General features: G+C 39.7%; 1 protein-coding gene across 3 annotated transcripts in view; it reads left to right on the top strand.

The window, feature by feature from the left end:
* Positions 1-855: 855 nt before the first annotated feature.
* LOC124241371 (protein tyrosine phosphatase domain-containing protein 1-like) overlaps positions 856-17162 on the top strand; it is a 69930-nt gene continuing 53623 nt past the window's right edge. For 2 of the 3 annotated variants that reach the window (XM_046665111.1, XM_046665108.1), the window contains exons 1-2: positions 1001-1126; positions 1508-1558. The gene's annotated coding sequence lies outside the window, so the exon portion shown is untranslated. The other variant, XM_046665109.1, reaches the window with a different exon arrangement.

The raw sequence follows: 17162 nt of genomic DNA, 5'->3' as shown, positions 1-17162 counted from the left end.
CCCGACACGGCCCCCCGCCCCCTCAGCCCGCACCCCGACACGGCCCCGCGCCGCCTCAGCTCCTCGCGGCCCCGCCGGCCCCTCAGCCCGCACCCCGACACTGCCCCGCGCCGCCTCAGCTCCTCGCGGCCCCACCGGCCCCTCAGCCCGCACTCCCACACTGCCCCGCGCCGGCTCAGCTCCTCGCGGCCCCGCCCGCACCTCAGCCCGCACTCCCACACTGCCCCGCGCCTCCTCAGCCCGCAGCCCCTCTCGGCCCCACCAGCCCCTCAGCCTGCACCCCACACCCCATCAGTCCTCAGCTCGCAGCCCGCCGCCTGCTTTGAAAGCGCCGGGAGCCGCCGACCGCGTCATGGACCGCCTCGGGCTGCCATTGGCCGGCGCGCGTCACGTGCAGCTGCGCGTGGCCGTGATTGGTGCTGCGCGGGCGCGGAGAGGGGGCGGGGCGCGGGCGGCCGAGGGAGCGGCGCCGCAGCCGAGGGCGCCAGGCGGTGAGTGGTGCGCTCGGCGGCGGTAGCGGGAGGGCGAGCGGCCGGGCCGGCAGGGGCGGCGGGTGGCCCTCCTGCGGGGCGTGCCGGGCACGGGTCCACTGGGCGCCCCGGCGAAGCGCGGCCCGTGGGGTCAGCCGGGGCAGGGGGCGGCGCACGGCCGGCCGCTGGTGTCGCCGAGCCTTCCCGTGCGGTTGTGAGCGGCGGCACGGGGGCCTCTCCGGCGGAGCGGCCGGCCCCGGGGCGCTCGGCGGGGGGAGCGGCGGCCGTCCTCTGGAGAGGGGCGCCGGCGTCGTCGGGCGGCTGGTTGACTGAAGGGGCGCACGCGGGGACCCGAGGGGCTGGGACGGCCGCGACGGCGGCGTGCGGTCTGCCGTAGACCCGATTCTGCCCCAATTTGGGGTGGCCGCGACCTCGTCACCTGGCTCCAGGACGTGCGACCTCAGCGTGGGCGGCCCGCTCTGCCCGTGGGGGCGTCTGTGGGGAGCAGGGCGCCGCGGTGAGGACACTGCCGGGCGGGCTCCGGGGGCAGGCGGAGACCGGGCGCCCCAGGACCCGAGGGCCGTCCCGCCGCTGTGACGGTCGGTGGCCGCGCGCGGACGCGCACGTCGTTGTGCTTGCTCTCCGCGACACCGGAGGTGCCGTCCTTTCCCGTGCGAGGAAATCGGGGCTCAGAGGGTCTGGGCGGCTCGCGGGCGGAAGGGTGCGGCGGAGGCGCTGGGATTAAAGGCGAGCCTGCGTGGCCCGGCCGCGCCGCTCCCCGTGTGGTCTCAGCCTCGGGCGGCTCGCGTCCGCGCCTGTGTGCACGGGAGGTCCCCCGTGAGAGTCCTCACAGCGCGGAGTCCCAGCCCCCGCTCCTTGTGGGCTCGCGTCTTAACAGCTCTCCCGGCGGTTCCATGTCGGTGCCTCAGGGACGTTCCGCACGCAAGGGCTCTGGGCCGATTTCCCGCCCTGGCTTGGTTGCGTTCTGCCCGGCACCGCGCCTTTCCCTCTCTGAGCAGACTCCTCTCGTCTTCCAGACATGCGGCGCCCGAGCCCCGGGAGGAAGCCCTGCGCTGGGCGAAGCCAAGGTATGAGCCGGCTCGCTCGCTGCTGGCCGGCTCGCGGTGGCGCGAGCGCGGGCCGTTTTGCTTGGCCTTTTTTCTGTGCAGCGCTTCCTTCGGCGCTGTTCTGACCCTCCTACGAAACCAGGCTCGAGGCATTTCTTTTAAAGTTAATTATTAAACAAACTTCAAAACACCATGGAAAAAATTTAAAAACCCCCATTCACCCATAATGCCAGCAGCCTAACAATTATTTTCATGTTCTGTTATATTCTGTTAATTAACCATCTCCTTGTTGTTAATCACACAGATTGTTGAGGTTCACAAAATTTAGAAAATTTTTCTGAGCGATGGGCTTGCACTTCAAAATTCCAATTGGAAATCTGAAAATTCTCCCGAAGGTGAACCTTTAATAACAGTTCTCTTAAGGGCATATCTCATCCTTTTTTTGTTGTTGTTTTTAAAGATTGGCACCTGAGCTAATGTCTGTTGCCAATCTCTTCTTCTCCCCGAAGCCCCCCAGTACATGGTTGTGTATTCTAGTTCTGGGTCCTTCTGGTGCTGTATGTGGGACGCTGCCTCCACGTGGCCTGAGAAGCGGTGCCATGAATCTGCTCCCAGGATCCCAACCAGCGAAACCCTGGGCTGCCACAGCCGTGTGCACTAACTTAACCACTCGGCCCAGGCCAGCCCCGTATCTCATCCTTTTTCCAAACTAAGAATGCCTCAAAGTCTGAAGGTTTTCTTTAGTTCTAAAACAAGCGGTATAGTGGGCGTGAAAACTTGTACCTTGAAATGTTTCTCTTCTAGTAGCTTTGTCTGCTCTTTCCCATGTCACCTCAACCTCACCAAAAGATACGTTTGATTTAATTATTTAATTTACTTAGATATTTCTTGCTCTAAAAATTATATAAGTTGGATAATCAGAACATATCTTTGCAGATATTGACTGTCGTTTAATGCAGTTAATGTGTTGTTACTGAAAAATTGTATTTATTTTTGCTGATTCCTGTGGAGACAACATGGGCTAGAGGAAATAAAGTGGGTTTTGGTTTAAGGAAGAACTGGTTTTCGAATCTCAGTTCCAACACTGTCTTGATCTTGGGCCAATGACTTCCTCTCTGATTCTCAATTTGCTCGTCTTTAAGATGGGGACAGTGCCTCCAGGGTTTGATCTGAGCAGATATAAAGCCCTGGTACAGTACTAAGTACAACTGTTTTTACTTTTGGTTCTCTTTTTCCTGCACTCTTTTTAGAGCATATTTGTTCCAGTCCTGCGGTAATATTCGAGGTCGTTTTTGTTTCCAAAAGAAATCCAATTTTTTTCTGAGGATCTATGTGTGAGGCATAAAAAAGTCCATAAAAATAATAATGAGACACCTTTTAAAAATTTTTTGAGAAATCTAAGGACACAGACTATCCAGCTCTTTATCATGTTTTGCTCTCTATGAACAGAATCATCCATTTGTTAATTCAATAAATACTTATGAGCTCTTATTAGTGCCAGGCAAGACAACAGACGGGGTCCCTGGTCTTACAGAAATTATACAGGAAAGACAATAAGCAAATAAAACAAGGTAATTACAGATTGTGATAAATGATTGAACAATAAAGCTGTGACGTCTCTGAATGTTAACATCGTGAGGAAATGTGTTCCTCACTGAGTTTAATTTGTAACAAAATATTAGTTAGATGATTCTCTTAAATTCTTAAGTCTCAGTTAAGATTGTTAAAGTACATTGTGTGTCAGAAAATGAGGAACTTAAGGAAAATAAATGAGCAAGCACAGTTAAAGATTCCGGTCTGAAATACTTTTTTTTTTTTTTTTTTTTTTTTTGAGGAAGATTAGCCCTGAGCTGACATCCATCGCCAATCCTCCTCTTTTTGCTGAGGAAGATTGGCCCCGAGCTAACATCTGTGCCCGTCTTCCTCTATTTTATATGTGGGACACCTCCCACAGCATGGTGTGCCAAGTGGTGCCATGTCCACACCTGGGATCCGAACCGGTGAACCCCAGGCCGTGGAAGCAGATTGCAGGAACTTAACCACTAAGCCAACAGGCTGGCCCCAGGTCAGAAATACTTTTTACAATAGATCCAAGAGATGTAATTTATATTTGTTCCGTAAAAATGTCAGTGATTTGATAGTGCTTTGGCTTAACTTGTAAGAAGTCATAATCTTATTTTTCTTGGAAGTCATTCCCTTTAGTAACAGTATGGGCACCTAGTTTGGTAGAAAATTATGTCCAAAAAGATCTTTCTCAGTGATTTCTGTAAAATGTATTGATCCTTAAGCCCATGGGAATTTTAACACAAATGATGAGTATGTACTGACCCTTAAAACACGTGTATGAGAGAACAACTAGCCCAGTAACCTTAGATGTGATTTAGAAGTTACATAGCTTTTTTTCCCTAGTTGCTCAAACAGTGATCAATCTGATCATAGTAAATTGAACAGATTGAATTGTTAAAGTGAATTTTGCAAGTGACTAGTTGCAATGATGAAAATTTGGCACTCCCTAACTAGTTACACTTGCATGAAAAAAATAACTTAAAAATGTTAATAGGGATTGTGCTTTAGTATTTTCTCAGTTTGTTATTAATCATGTTTTCTGAGCCACCAGTTTGGGCACTACTTTTTTGTCGTGCTATAAAACCTAACATTTGTCCTCTTGGTGGTAAACCTTATGATTTTAATCTATAAAGTTTTGAGCAGCATTTTCTCCCACAAGGCCATCACCCAGTCTAGTTCTAGCTGCTGTGAAAGAATACTTCCTCTCTTTGTTCTTTCTGTGTGGGCATGAATAAGAATCAATCTCTGGATTAGACTTTCCTGTCTGGATGGTGCAGTGTTTATAGCACAAGGAGCTGGCCATTGCAGGTGGAGAGTGATTAGAAGACCCACACATAGTTATTTGAGGGAAACAAAGGCATACCTTTTTGGTCTTTGAATCATTTCTATTCACTACAGTTCAGGCAGCACCGTTTCTTCTGCACGTTTGAGCTGGTAATTTGTGGCATTCTGTCCTTCAAAAGGAAGATTCTTTGGCTCTAAATATGAACTCAGGACTTTATTTCATTAAAAATTTTTGAGCACTTGCTGTGTGCCAGGCATTGTAATGGTGTAAATGGATCTATTCTAATTGATTCAGTGACGAACTCCTGTATGTTTAAGAAGGGCCATGTGATCTTAGCTGCTCATGGAAACATTTTCTCATTTAGAATCATGCCTTTGCAAAGTCAATCTTGATGTTCCTTTTATAGCTTGTGAAGATTAATTCAACTCTAGGTGGAAAAGGTTCTAGAGAATTTACATTTTCCCCATTTCTTCTTGTAACGCAGATGCATTTTTTCTATCATTTTGAAATTTTTTACACATAAATGTAAAGACTAAAATTATTAATCTGCAACTTGCTTTTATTTTTCTAACTTGTCAGTGTATTACAGGCAATTTTCCAGGTCATTACATATAAATCTAACTTGTTAAAAGCATAGCTGACAATCATTCCATTAGAAATAGATGCTATAATTTGCTCAACCATTTCTTACTCAAAAGTATTTAAATTAATACTAGTTTCTTTTCTACAAGAAAAATACTACAGCAACCACACTTTTACACACAGTGATGGCCTTTTAGCTTTTTAAATAAAAATACAACATATGGATATCTATAATAGCTATAAATTACCAGTATATAGACAAAAGAAAAATAGTAGGCCTCTTGGGAATATGAAATCATTTTCTGTCTATCCGGAGCTCTGTCCTTCCTATCAGTCTTGCTCTCCCTCCTGCCTTCTTATTTTGCCCATTTTAAAAAATTGGGTTGTGGGGCCAGCCCAGTGGCGTAGTGGTTAAGTTCTTGAGCTCCACTTCAGCAGCCTGGAGTTCACAGGTTTGGATCCTGGGTGCAGACCTACACACAGCTCATCAAGCCATGCTGTGGCAGTGTCCCACATACAAAACAGAGGAAGATTGGCACAGATGTTGGCTCAGGGACAGTCTTCCTCACAAAAAAACCCACCAAAAACAAAAAAAATTGAGTGGTTTGCTTTCTTATTATTCAGTCTTAAGAGTTTTTTTGTATATGCTGGTTACATGTCCTTTATCAGATAGTGATTTGCAGATATTTTCTCCCATTCTGTCTTTTCATTCTCTTAACAGTGTGTTTCATAGAACAAAAGTTTTTAATTTTAATTAAGTCCAACTTAAAGGTTTTTCTTTTGTGAATTTTGCTCTTGATATTGTACTTAAAAACTCAGCACCAAACCTAAAATTGTGCAGATTTTTCCCTGTGTTTTCTTCTAGAAATTCTGTAGTTTCTCCATTTTACGTTTAGGTCTATGATCCATTTTGAGTTCATTTTTTGTGTAAAGTTTACTTTGTTGCATATGCACTTCCAATGTCTAGCATCTTTTGTTGAAAAGTCTGTTCTTTCCCCCTTGAATTGTCTTTGCACCTTTGTCAAAAATCAACTATATTTTTGTGGGTCTATTTCCAAGCTCTCTATCCTGTTCCATTGATTGGTGTGTCTATTCTTTTGCCCTCCATGTTCTTTACTGTAGCTTTGTAGTAAGTCTTGAAATTGGGTAATATGAATCCTCCAACTTTGTTCTTTTCCAGAATTGAATTGCCCATTCTAGTACCTTTACCTTTTCATGAAATTTTAGAATAAGCTTGTGTATGTCTGCAAAAAACCTGGCTGCGATTTTGATGGGAATTGCATTAAGCCATAGAATAGTTTGGAAGGAATTGATGTCTTTACTATGTTGTCTTCCAATGTAAGAACACAAGAGATCTCTCCATTTATTTAGATTTTCTTTGATTTCTTTCATCAGTGATTTCTAGTTTTCTGTACACTGATCCTGTACATATTTTGTTAGGTTTATACCTAAGGACTTCATTTTGACAGATGCTATTATAAATATATTATTTTTTTAATTCAAATTCCAAGTACTCATTGCTGGTATATAGAAAAGCAGTTGACTTTTGCATTAACTGTGTCCCTTTTGACCTCGCTAAACTCACTTATTATGTACAGGAGTTATCTGGTATGTTCTTTGGGGTTTTCTGCATAGACGATTATGTTGTCTGTGACTAAAGACAGTTTTCTTTCTTTCTTTCCAATCTAGATACCTTCCATTTCTTTCCTTGTCTGATTACACTAGCTAAGATTTCTAGTATGAAATGGAATTAGAAGTGACGAGAGGAGGGCTGGCCCTGTGGCCGAGTGGTTAAGTTCGTGTGCTCTGCTTTGATGGCCCAGGGTTTCACTGGTTCGGATCCTGGGCGCAGACATGGCACTGCTCATCAGGTCATGCTGAGGCGGCATCCCATGTGCCACAACTAGAAGGACCCACAACTAAAAATATACAACTATGCACCGGGGGGGGGGCTTTGGGGAGAAAAGGGAAAAAATAAAATCTTTACAAAAGAAAAAAGAAGGTGAGAGAAGACATCCTTGCCTCCTTCCTGATCTTAGGAGGAAAGCTTAACATCTCACTATTGAGTATGTTGCTAGCTGTGATTTTCTAAAATAGTCTTTATTAGGTTAAGGAAGTTCCCTTCCATTCTTAGTTTTTTGAGAGTTTTATCATGAATGGATGTTGAACTTTGTTTCTGCTGCTCATATTAATGTGATCACATGATTTTTCTCATTCAGTCTGTTAATATAATGAATTACATTGATTGATTTACAGATGTTGAATCAGCCTTGCGTTATTTGAATGAACCCCATGTGATCATGATGTATTACCCTTTTTATATATTGCTGGATTCAATTTGCTAATATTTACATCTAAATTCTTGAAAGATGTTTGTAGTTTTATTTTTTATAACATATTTCTCTAGTTTTTGGATACGTTAATTCTGGCCTTACAAAATGAGTTGGGAAGTTTTCTGTTTTCTGGAAGAGATTGTAAAAGTGATATTTCTTCCTTAAATGTTTGGTAAAATTCACCAGTGAAACCATCTGAGCCTGGTGTTTTCTTTCTTGGGAAGGTTTTCTACTAATTTAATTTCTTTTTTAGATACAGGGCTGTTCATATTATCCGTATCTCTTTGGGTGAGTTTTGGTAGTTTGCGCCCTTCAAGGATTGATCCATTTTATCTAAATTATCAAACTTATGTGCTGTTCATAGTGTTCTGTTATCTTTTTGATAAATGTGGGATTAGTAGTGATAACCCCTGTTTTATTCCTGATACTGATAATTTGTGTTTTCTCTTTTTTCTCTTGGTTAGTTTGGCTAGAGGGTTATCATTTGCTTCCTTCTACTTGCCTTAGGTTTAATTTGTTTTTCTTTAGCTAGCTTCCTAAGTTGAAAGCTTAGGTTATTGATTTTAGATCTTCTTTTCTAAGATATGCATTTAATACTATAAATTTCTCTCTCAGCACTACTTTAGCCACATCCCATAAATTTTGTTGTATTTTTTAACTATTTTTAATTGTAGTAAAATACACAAAACATAAAATTTACCATCTTGACCATTTTTAAGTGTACAGTTCAGTGGTATTAAGTATATTCACATTACTGTGCAAGATAAGTTATATTTTCAATTTTATTCAAAATGTTTTAAAATTTCTCTTGAGACTTCTTAACCCATGTGTGATTTAGAAGTACGTTGTCTAATTTCCAAATATTTTGAATTGTTTGAAATACTGCTTTCTAGTTTTAGCCTGGTATGCTCTGAGAACATACTTTGTGTGTTTTCTGTTCTTTTACATTTGTTCAGATGTGTTTTATGTGCCAGAAGCTGGTCTATCTTGGTGAATATTCCATGTGTGCTTCTGTTGTTGGGTGGAATATTCTATAAATATCAATTAGATCACATTGATTAGTAGTGCTGTTCAGGTTCTCTGTATTTTTACTGATTTTTTTGCCTGCTTGGTCTATCAATTACTTGGAGAAGGGTGTTGAAGCCTCCAACTATAAATAGTGGATTTGTCTATTTCTCCTTTCAGTTTTATCAGCTTTTGCCTCATGTTTATAAAGTTTATGTTTTTAATTCTTGCATTTAGGTGTATGATCTATTTTGAGTTAATTTTTCTATACCGTATGAGAGTTCATTTGAGGTTCATGTTTTTTGCATATGGATGTTCAGTTCTAGCACACTTTGTTGAAAAGAGCATACTTTTTCTATTTCATTGCTTTTGCATCTTTGTCAAAAATCAGTTGTCCAGTAGGTGTGGATGTATTTCTAGATGTTTTTTGTTCCATTGCTTCATTTATTTGGCTTTAAGCTACTGCCTTACTGTTGCTTCTAACAAGGCAGTGTTAGACTGACAACTTTTAATTCTTTTTCGGAGTTGTTTTGGCTGCTGTAGATCCTTTGCATTCCCATATAAATTTTATATTTGGTTTGTCAATTTCTCCAAGAAGCCTCATGGAATTTTGGTTGATAATGTGATGGATCTAAGGTCATTATGGAGAGAATTGGTATCTTAACTAGTCTTCTGAACTATGAACACAGGAGATCTTGCCATCTTTTTAAGGTCCTCTTTAATTTTTCTCATTAGTTTTATAGTTTTCAGTGTCTTAGATATATCCCTAAATATTTCATAGTTTTTGATGCTATTATAAATTTTTTTATTTTAATTTCATTATTTATTCTTATTATATAAATGTATGATTAATTCTTGTATGTTGATCGTGTGTACCACAGCCTTGCTAAATTGGCTTATTATTTCTAGTAGATTTTTTGTGGATTGCATCAGATGTTCTACATAGCTTATATGTCATCTCTGAATAAATATAATGTTACGTCTTTCTTTCCAATATGGAGGCCTTTCACTTCTTTTTCTTGCATTATTGCACTGGCTAGACCTCCATACAAGTTGAATAAAAGTGGTGAGAGTGGACATGCTCGAGGAGGGGGCGGGAATACATTGAATTGAATGAAATTTCATCATATCAAACGTTTGTAGGCCACACCCAAAGCAGTGCTGAGAGAGGGTACAAGGCTGGTTCAATATTTGAGAATCAGTGTACTCCACCATGTTGACCGGTTAAAGAGACAAAAATCACACAATTATATAAATTGATGCAGAAAAAGCATTTGACACAATTCAACACTGACTTATTGTAAAAAAGAAACTCAGAAAATTAGGAATAGAGGGGAACTGCCTCAACTTTAAAAACAGCATATTTTTCTTGCAGAACTTCTAGAAATAAAATTAAAATTTAACTTAAACTTTCAGAAATATAATTGTTTTTATATATAATTGTGGTGTTCTGCCAACTTGCTGAACTTGTTTATTTGTTCTAATAGTTTGTTTTTTACTGGATTCCTCAGAATTTTCTAAATACAACATCATATCATCTGCAGATGGAAATAGTTTTACTTCTTCCTTTCTAATATGGAAGCCTTTTATTTCCTTTTCTTGCATTATTGCACTGGCTGGAACCTCCATTACAATGTTGAATAAAAGTGATGAGAATACATATCTTCATCTTGTTCCTGATCTTAGGGGGAAGCTCTCCATCTTTCACTGTTACATATGATGTGAGTTGTGAGTTTTTCATAGATGCCCTTTATCAGGTTAAGGAAATTCCCTTCTAACACTAGTTTATTGAGTTGATCTTGAAAGGATGTTGGATTTTGTCGGATACTTTTTCTGTGTCAATTGAGATGATCGTGTAGTTTTTGTCTCTTATTCCATTGCAATGAGGTATTACATTAATTGACTTTTGAATGTTAAGCCAACCTTGCATTCCTGAGATAAATTCCTCTTTGTCATGGTATATATACGTTTCTATATGTTGTTAGATTTGTTTTGCTAACATTTTTTTGAGGATTTTTGCCTCCATATTAATAATAGATGTCAGTCTATACTTGTGGTGTCTTTCTCATTTTAGTGTCAGCATAGTACTGTACTCATAGAATGGTCACATGTTCCCTCCTCTTCTATTTTTTGAAAGAGTTTGAAAAGAATTGGTGTTAATTCTTTAAATATTTGGTAGGACTCACCAGTGAAGCCATCTTAGCATGGCTTTTCTTTGTGGGAAGTTTTTGAAATTATGTTTCTTTACTTGTTAGGTCTGTTCAGATTTTCTGTTTCTTCTTAAAGGTATTTGTGGTAGTTGGTATCTTTCTAGGAATTTATTTCATCTTTGTTAGCTATTGGCGTATTTTTCTTTATAGAAGTCTGTATTTAAGGTTGGTTATGATGTCTCCTCTTTTATTCCTAATAGAGTAATTTGTTCTTTTTCTCTTGGTCAGTCTAGCTAAAAGTTTGTTAGTTTTGCTGATCTTTTTAAAGAACCAACTTTTGGGTTCATCAGTTTTTCTCTATTATTTTTCTCTTCTCTATTTCATTTCTTTCCACTCTAATTTTTTTTTATTTCCTACCTTCTGCTTGCTTTGGGTTCATTTTGCTCTTTTTCTAGTTACTTAAGGTGAAAGGTTAGGTTATGGATTTGAGTTCTTTCTCCTTCTTAATATGTGTACTTACAGCTATAAATTTCCCTTTAAGCACTGCTATGGCTGTATCCCATGAGTTTTGATATTTTTATATTTTCTATTGTATTTTCTTCTTTAACACATTGGTTATTTAAGCATATGTTGTTTAACTTTTATATATTTGTGACTTTCCAACATTTTTTCCTGTTGTTTTCTAATTTCATTGTGGTCAAAGAACATACTTTGTATGATTTAATTCTTTAATTTACTGAGGTTTGTTTTATGACCTCACATGTGGTCTGCCATGGAAGGTGTTCCATGTGCACTTGAAGAGAATGTGTATTTTGCTTTTATTGGATCTGGAGTGTTCTGTAGATGTCTGCTACAAGGTATTTATGGTATTCTTCAGGTCTTCTGTTACTTTGTTGATCTTCTGCCTCGTTTTCTATCCATTATTGAAAGTGGAGTATTGAAGTCTTCAATTTTTGTTAAATTATCTCTTTCTCCCTTCAGGTGTTTTACTTCATATGTTTTGGGGCTCTGTTCTTAGGTGCATGGGTGTTTTATAGTCATTATATCTTCCTGATGAATTGATCCTCTCATCATTGTAAAATGTCCTTTTTTCTCTAGTAAAAATTTTTGTCTTACAGTATTTTGTAAGGATATTAGAATGGCCACCTCAGCTCTATTTTGGTTACCACTTACATGGTGTATATTTTTCCATCCTTTTTCTTTCAATCTGTTTGCGTCTCTGAATCTAAAGTGTGTCTTTGTAGACAGCATATAGTTGGATCATTTTTTAAAAATTTTGATGGAATCCAGTTTGTGCTTTTGTATTTTATGCTCTCTGGGTCCTTTTTTTTAGAGCAGTTTTAAGTTCACAACAAAATTGAGAGGAAGGTACAGAGATTTCCTATATATCCCCTGCCCCCACACATGTATAGCCTCCCCCATTATGAACATCACTTACCAGAATAATACATTTGTTACCAAGGATGAACCTACATTGATAGAGCATAATCACCCAAAGTCTATAGTTTATCTTAGAGTTCACTCCTGTTGTACATTCTATGGATTTGGACAAATGTGTAATGATGTATATCCATCATTATAATATCATACAGGATGTTTTCACTGCCCTAAAAATCCTCTGTGCTCTGCCTATTCATTCCTCCCTTCCTCCCACCCCCAGCAACCACTGATCTTTTTATTGTGTCTGTAGTTTTGCCTTTTCCAGAATGTCATATAGTTGGAATCATGCTTTTCAGATTGGCTTCTTTCACTTAGTGATACACATTGAAGATTTATCCATGTCTTTTCATGGCTTGATAGCTCATATCTTTTTAGTGCTGAATAATATTCCATTATCTGAATGTACTGTAGTTTATTTATCAGTTCACCTGTGGAAGGGCATCTTAGTTGCTTCCAAGTTTTATGTATAAAGCTGCACAACTATATGTAGGTTTTTGTGTGGAAATAGTTTTCAGCTCCTTTGGGAAAATACCAAGGAATGCAATTATTGGATTCCATAGTAAGAGTATTTTCAGTTTTGCAAGAAACCACCAAACTACCTTCCAAATGACTGTCCTATTTTGCATTCCCACCAGCAGTTCACGAGAGTTTCTATTGTTCCACATCCTCACCAGCATTTGGTGTTGTCAGTGTTTCAGATTTTTGCCATTCTAATAGATGTGTAGTGGTATCTTGTTGTTTTAAGTTGCATTTTCCTGATACTACATGATGTGGAGCATCTTTTCATGTGCTTATTTACCATCTGTATGTCTTCTTTGGTGAGGTGTCTGTTAAGGTCTTTGGCTCATTTTTTAATCAGGTTATTTATTCTCTTATTCTTGAATTTTAAGAATTGTTTGTATGTTTTGAATAACAGTTCATTGTCAGATATGTGTTTTACAAATATTTTCTCCCAGTATGTGGCTTGTCTTCTCATTATCTTGACATTGTCTTTTGCAGTACAGAAGTTTTAAATTTTAAGTCTAGCTTATTAATTATTTATTTCATGGATCCTGTCTTTTTTGGTATATCTAAAAAGACATCACCATACCCAAGGTCATCTAGGTTTCCTCCTATGTTACCCTGCAGGAGTTTTATAATTTTGTGTTTTACATTTATGTCTATCATCTGTTTTGAGTTAATTTTTGTGAGTGTAAGGTCTGTGTCTACATTCTTTTTCTTGCATATGGATGTCCAGTTGTTCCAGCACTGTTTGTTGAAGAGACTATCTTTGCTGCATTGTATTGCTTTTGCTCCATTGTCAAAGATCAGTTGACTATATTTATGTAGGTTTATTTCTGGGCTCTCTATTCTGTTCCGTTGATCTATGTGTCTGTTCTTTGGCCAATACCATACTGTCTTGATTACTGTAGCTTTATAGTAAGTCTTGAAGTCAGGTAGTATCAGTCCTCCAACTTTGTTCTCGTGCAATATTGTATGAGCTCTTCTAGGTCTTCTGTCTCTCTGTATAGTCTTTAGAATCAGTTTGTTGCTGTCCATAAAATAATTTGCTGGGATTTTGGCTGGGATTGCCTTAAATCTATAGATCAAGTTGGGAAGAACTGACATCTTAACAGTATTGCATCTTCGCATCCATGAATGTAGAATCTCTCTCCATTTATTTAGTTCTTCTTTGATTTTGTTCATCAGAGTTTTGTAGTTTTCCTCAGATAGATCTTATATGTATTTTGTTAGATTTATTATTTTTTTAATCCATTCTGCCAATCCTTGACTTTTGATTGGGGCATGTAATCCATTTACATTTAATATAATTACTGATAGATTGGGTTTTACATCTGCCAAATTCCTATTTGTTTTTTATGTCTTTTGTCTTTTGCATTCCTTATTCCTTGATTATTGCCTTCTTTTGTGTTAGGTATTTTTGATTATGCCTTTTCAATTCTCTTTTTGCTTTTCTGTATATTTTGAATTATTCGTTTAGTGCTTACCCTGGGATTACACTTAATTTAAAACAATCTAGTTCAGGTTAAATACTAGTTTAATTTCAGTAGTATACAAAAACTTTTCTCTGATATACCTCCATTCCCTTCCCCCTCTTTTGCACTATTATTGTCATACAATTTGAGTTACATCTTTATACATCATATCAACTCATTTTAAAATTATTTCTTTATGCAGGTGTCTTTTAAAACAGGTCAAGAAAAGAGTTATGTTTATATGTATTTTCATAATACCTATTTAATTAGCTTTTTGGGGGCAGTGCTCTTTATTTCTTTGTGTGGATTCTAGTTACCCTTTAGTGTCGTTTATTTCAGTCCAAATGACTCCCTTTTAATATTTCTTGTAGGGAAGGTCTGCTAGCAACAAATTCTCTCAGGTTTTTTAATTTGTTTGTTTGTTTTAAATCTGGAGATGTCTTCATTTCTCCTTCATTTTTCAAGGAGAGTTTAGCTGGATATAGAGTTCTTGGTTGACCACCTGTTTCTTTCAACACTTTGAAGATGGTCATCTCATTGCTTTCCATCTTTTCTGATGAGATACAACCATCTGTTCTGTAGGAGAGGTACATACCTCCCCTGTAGTACCCTCTTCATGGTTGTATTCTGGGCTACAACTTCCTAAGCTCAGTTTTAGTTGCCTCTTCTATATGCTTTCTTTCTTCCAAAAGCTTACCAAGGTAACTAGTCCATTGATAACCTCCACCTGCTCCTTGCTCTATGGGCTTATTCTTTTTAAAATTTCTTTTCACCAAGGTCTTAGGAGGGATATGGGTTCAATCCACTACTGAAACCAGTTGTTGTAGTTTGTATCTTGCTATAAGAAGTCCTGGTCTAAGCCTGTTAAGTTCCGGGAGCCACACACCTACCTATGTTTTAAGTCACCAAAGTGCTTGAAATATGTTTCACAGAATAGTTTTTTCTTAGAGAAATAGTTCAGGAATTAAAGAGGTAGAAAATCTTGTTATCTTTCTTGGTCCATAAATAAATGAAAATGGTAACGTGAATAACTCTGCTTTACCCAGTATTTTAAGCTTTTCATGTTGAACTAACTGAAACTGATTGAAAAAAATTCTGAACAGTATGTCACAAAATGTGTATTTAAAGGTGAACATAATTATGTATCCACAATATTTATATATTTATTAAAAGGAATATTTAGATAGTGAACATCTGTTGGTTAGGAAGCCAAATTATGGTGTCTTATCTGGTGCTTGATCAAAAGGTGGCTGATGTGGGAAGTCTTTCTTCTTGGTGATACCACTTGCATAACAAGGCCTGGAGTCCAGGTGATGTGTTTTTAGAATTTTAGTAGGAACGTTAGTACCCAGGTCTCACCTGGGAATATGAGGCTCTTTCTAGATCTGGTTGTCTAGATGATGTGGGGCTTCTTAATGTATTTCAAGATTTTGTGAAGATTGGCTCAGGAACTTAAAAAGAAGGATTTACTGTTTGACAACTAAACAGAACCCAGGAGACACACCTTCACAGTAACCTGTGTGAATACCTGCTGTTAGGTAAATGTAAACTGCTTACCTAAAGCAGTGGTTCTCAAAGCATCAGCATCACTGGAAACTAGTTAGAAATGCAAGTTATCAGCCCCACCCAGACCTACTGAGCAGAAATTCTGGGGCTAGTGCCCTCAGTAGTCTTCTGGGTTTTTAAGAAAGCCCTCCAGGTGGTTCTGATGGGTATTGAATTAGGAATTGTTGACCTCTTGATAAGTTTGGAAGTATCTGTGGTGGTGACTGGAGGGTGAGGTTGGTTCAGACCTGTAGGAATAAGTAGCCGGGTGTGGCTGTTTGTTGGGAAAGGCCAGGGAATATGGAAACTTTGCTTGTGAAAACCAGCTTCGCCTATTGTTAACATTTTACCCGTCTGCTTTACCATAATGTGTTTTCTGAAGAATCTGAACAGCGTATTTCTTAAATGATGAAATAGCGAGGATCCTGCTGTAGTGTTTTTCTCTGATCTGTGATGAGTCTCCTGAGAGCCAGGAACCCTCCCTAAGGTATATTTAAGGTGTGAGATCACAGAAGCCAGTGAGGTTCATAGCGAACTGCTAGACAGAATATATGTTCAAGGCAGCCTTAGTTCTTTCCCTGAAGACATAGCTTGTTAGAAAGGCTGGAGGGGTCTGAAAAAAAAGAAAGTGTTTTCTGAATGTTGCCTGCCTGCCACCAGGGGCGATGTGAGGAGACAAGGGATTTCATAAAGTTCCTTTTTTTGAAGTTGTGGATTCAGAGATGAGGACATTTCAGTTTAAAAGAAGCCTGTTCTGTTTTGTTGTACTACATAAGGAGTGCTTTAATTCTTTAAGGACAAAATGCTACTGTGGTTTTAGGAAGCTGTGTTTTATAGCATCTAAGCCACTAGATAAATCTTCAGTCAACCCTACGTGATGAGAGGATGTGAATAAAACGTGTAATTGGTGTTAGGAATGGTATCCTAAAGGAGAAAAAATGTGGGCTGAGGGTTGAAGTTATTGTCCTCATGTATATTTGGCTGAAATGAAAACAGATCTACCCCTCAGGGAATTAGAAAGAACACAAATCTGTCAGGGTGAAGATTGGCAGGAAGTTGGAGGTATAAATGTGATCAGGAAAACGAAGATGAGGAAAATGCCATTGCTTGCATTTGCATAGTGGTGCTGTGACGTAACTGATAGGCTCTTGGCAATACCTTGAGATAGGTAAGGTATGGTTACCGTTCCTCCTTTACAGGTGAAAAAGCTGGGGTTCAGAGATGAAATAATGATAGGGGGGCAGCTAGCTACCTTTTATTGACATTTATTCGTGTATTCATTCAACAAATCTTCACTGAGCGCCTGCTGTGAAGATGCTCAGGCCCTGTTGTCGGCTTACTCCAACAGTTGACACAGCAGACAAATGTATGCCTTCATGGAGCTTCCATTCTCGTAGGGGAAGGCAGACAAAAAATGAGGTAATTAAGTAAATTACATATGTGTTGGGTATGTTTTCTTCATGAGTCCTGAGGAGAAAAGTGAAACAGGGAGGGGGAGCTGGTTTAAATTGTAAATAGGGTGGCTAGAAGGGTTTTGAAAAGGGCTGCCACGGACTGGCTATTTGAAGTTACCAAGATCACTCTGGCTGCTGTGTTGAGAACAGATTGAATTATGGCCCAGGCACAGAAGTAGATCTGTATACAGAATCTCAGGTCATCTTTACAACCTCCGCAGGGCAGATAGTGAGGCTCTGAGACGTTAGTAAGTGTGCCTACTCACAAAGCTAGTAAGTGCCAACAGCT

Source organism: Equus quagga, chromosome 6, assembly GCF_021613505.1.
Source record: "Equus quagga isolate Etosha38 chromosome 6, UCLA_HA_Equagga_1.0, whole genome shotgun sequence".
Classification (NCBI taxonomy): Eukaryota; Metazoa; Chordata; class Mammalia; order Perissodactyla; family Equidae; genus Equus; species Equus quagga.
The sequence above is the reverse complement of the archived record's forward strand: the minus strand, read 5'-3'. Positions and strand labels throughout refer to the sequence as shown.